A 3,210-nucleotide genomic window follows, 5' to 3' on the forward strand; every position below is an offset into this window, starting at 1 on the left:
AATAGAAGGAGTTGAATAGAAGGAGATGAATAGAAGGTGTTGAATAGAAGGTGTTGAATAGAAGGAGTTGAATAGAAGGTGTAGAATAGAAGGAGTTGAATAGAAGGAGTTGAATAGAAGGTGTAGAATAGAAGGAGTTGAATAGAAGGAGTTGAACAGAAGGAGTTGAACAGAAGGAGTTGAACAGAAGGAGTTGAATAGAAGGAGTTGAATAGAAGGAGTTGAACAGAAGGTGTAGAATAGAAGGTGTTGAATCGAAGGTGTTGAATAGAAGGAGTTGAATAGAAGGAGTTGTATAGAAGGTGTTGATGTGCTGAATAGAAGGAGTTGAATAGAAGGAGTAGAATAGGAGTTGAATAGAAGGAGTTGAATAGAAGGAGTTGAACAGAAGGAGTAGAATAGGATTTGTTGAATAGAAGGTGTTGAATAGAAGGTGTTGAATAGAAGGTGTTGAATAGAAGGAGTTGAACAGAAGGAGTTGAACAGAAGGAGTTGAACAGAAGGAGTAGAATAGGAGTTGAATAGAAGGAGTTGAATAGAAGGAGTTGAATAGAAGGTGTAGAATAGGAGTTGAATAGAAGGAGTTGAATAGAAGGAGTTGAATAGAAGGAGTTGAATAGAAGGTGTAGAATAGGAGTTGAATAGAAGGTGTAGAATAGGAGTTGAATAGAAGGAGTTGAATAGAAGGAGTTGAATAGAAGGTGTTGAATAGAAGGAGTTGAATAGAAGGTGTAGAATAGGAGTTGAATAGAAGGTGTAGAATAGGAGTTGAATAGAAGGAGTTGAATAGAAGGAGTTGAATAGAAGGTGTAGAATAGGAGTTGAATAGAAGGTGTAGAATAGGAGTTGAATAGAAGGAGTTGAATAGAAGGAGTTGAATAGAAGGTGTTGAATAGAAGGAGTTGAATAGAAGGAGTTGAATAGAAGGAGTTGAATAGAAGGAGTTGAACAGAAGGAGTTGAACAGAAGGAGTTGAACAGAAGGAGTTGAACAGAAGGTGTTGAATAGAAGGAGTTGAATAGAAGGAGTTGAACAGAAGGAGTTGAACAGAAGGAGTTGAATAGAAGGTGTTGAATAGAAGGAGTTGAATAGAAGGAGTTGAATAGAAGGAGTTGAACAGAAGGAGTTGAATAGAAGGTTGACCAGTTTAACTGCAGCTTTGGTAATAGTCTTGACCTCCAGGGTTGTGTTCATTAGGCACAGTGTAGCAAAACATTAATAAGCTGGTGGCCAACGGGCTTCCTGAGTTGGCATCGATAAATGTTAAATTAATTAACCGTCACAACTAAGCCAATATGGCAACAATTAGGATCAACTTGAATTTGCAAATCAATCTGAATGAAGGTCAACACACTCCGTGCCTCTTGTCTCGTTCGAATCAGTGGCAGAGAACCTCATAACAGGGCCGCTGCAGAGAACCTCATAACAGGGCCGTTACAGAGAACCTCATAACAGGGCAGCCGTTACAGAGAACCTCATAACAGGGCCGTTACAGAGAACCTCATAACAGGGCCGTTACAGAGAACCTCATAACAGGGCCGTTACAGAGAACAGGGCCGTTGCAGAGAACCTCATAACAGGGCCGTTACAGAGAACCTCATAACAGGGCCGTTACAGAGAACCTCACAACAGGGCCGTTACAGAGAACCTCATAACAGGGCCGTTACAGAGAACAGGGCCGTTGCAGAGAACCTCATAACAGGGCCGTTGCAGAGAACCTCATAACAGGGCCGTTACAGAGAACCTCATAACAGGGCCGTTACAGAGAACCTCATAACAGGGCCGTTACAGAGAACCTCACAACAGGGCCGTTACAGAGAACCTCATAACAGGGCCGTTACAGAGAACAGGGCCGTTGCAGAGAACCTCATAACAGGGCCGTTGCAGAGAACCTCATAACAGGGCCGTTGCAGAGAACCTCATAACAGGGCCGTTACAGAGAACCTCATAACAGGGCCGTTGAGAGAACCTCATAACAGGGCCGTTACAGAGAACCTCATAACAGGGCCGTTACAGAGAACCTCATAACAGGGCCGTTACAGAGAACAGGGCCGTTACAGAGAACAGGGCCGTTACAGAGAACCTCATAACAGGGCCGTTACAGAGAACCTCATAACAGGGCCGTTACAGAGAACAGGGCCGTTACAGAGAACCTCATAACAGGGCCGTTACAGAGAACCTCATAACAGGGCCGTTACAGAGAACCTCATAACAGGGCCGTTACAGAGAACCTCATAACAGGGCCGTTACAGAGAACCTCATAACAGGGCCGTTACAGAGAACCTCATAACAGGGCCGTTACAGAGAACCTCATAACAGGGCCGTTACAGAGAACCTCATAACAGGGTCGTTACAGAGAACCTCATAACAGGGCCGCTGCAGAGAACCTCATAACAGGGGCGTTACAGAGAACCTCATAACAGGGCCGTTACAGAGAACCTCATAACAGGGCCGTTACAGAGAACCTCATAACAGGGCCGTTACGGAGGACAAATGATCCAACTTTAATGTTTTTCCTCAATGATGCTTTAACATGATGTCAAATATGTCAACAACGTTTCCTCCAGAGGACCCTTCTAATGTTTAAATGTTAAAAAAAAGAAAATATCATAAATAATTTTTTATCTGTATTTTGTTGATCTAGTTTGGTGAGGAACCACCCCAATAGCTTTCTAATAGCTACACTAATGTGACATACAGACTGTGATTCTCTAGCTAACCGTCCTTTCTCCAGTAGTTAATGTTTCCTCTTTCAGAACCTGTTCATAATCCACTTCCCTCTTCCTACTTACATGATGAACACTACATCTGTTCATAATCCACTTCCCTCTTCCTACTTACATGATGAACACTACATCTGTTCATAATCCACTTCCCTCTTCCTATTTACATGATGAACACTACATCTGTTCATAATCCACTTCCCTCTTCCTATTTACATGATGAACACTACATCTGTTCATAATCCACTTCCCTCTTCCTACTTACATGATGAACACTACATCTGTTCATAATCCACTTCCCTCTTCCTACTTACATGATGAACACTACATCTGTTCATAATCCACTTCCCTCTTCCTATTTACATGATGAACACTACATCTGAAACTATGAAAATCACAACATTGAAGTAACCAACGGCAACAAATACAACAAGGTCTCTTGCCGCTTCACGTCTTCAACCCCTGATGACATCAGAGTGGGATGCAT

This window comes from Oncorhynchus clarkii, unplaced genomic scaffold (genome assembly GCF_045791955.1).
Source record: "Oncorhynchus clarkii lewisi isolate Uvic-CL-2024 unplaced genomic scaffold, UVic_Ocla_1.0 unplaced_contig_1334_pilon_pilon, whole genome shotgun sequence".
NCBI classification, from domain to species: Eukaryota; Metazoa; Chordata; class Actinopteri; order Salmoniformes; family Salmonidae; genus Oncorhynchus; species Oncorhynchus clarkii.